The sequence below is a fragment of the Chinchilla lanigera genome, unplaced genomic scaffold, assembly GCF_000276665.1.
Source record: "Chinchilla lanigera isolate Chin_1 unplaced genomic scaffold, ChiLan1.0 scaffold00003, whole genome shotgun sequence".
Lineage (NCBI taxonomy): Eukaryota > Metazoa > Chordata > Mammalia > Rodentia > Chinchillidae > Chinchilla > Chinchilla lanigera.
The window spans coordinates 10,767,098-10,767,404 of record NW_004955404.1 but is presented as its reverse complement, the minus strand read 5'-3'; positions in this window follow the sequence as shown (position 1 = coordinate 10,767,404).

Below are 307 nucleotides of genomic sequence, written 5' to 3'. Positions count from 1 at the left end.
GAGGGGAGGGGAAGGGAGGGAGGAAAGGTAGAAGCCAAGAAAGTTTCACTTCCTCAGCTCAGTGGGGTGAAGGAACTAGAAGATGGGTAAACATGGAGTTTCAGAAACTGCCAGAAAAGATCTAGAGGCAGCTGGACAGCATGTTGCCCCCTCAAAAAGAAGCATCCCACAGAGAGAATGGGGCTGGGACTGTGAGCCCTGGGGGAGGGGAGGAGCTGGGGACCCAGCAGGGGCGGCCAGCGGGAGGGGAGGGCTGAACTCCGCTAGGGCTAGGCTGGCCACGGCCCAGAAAACCTCAACTGAAAGG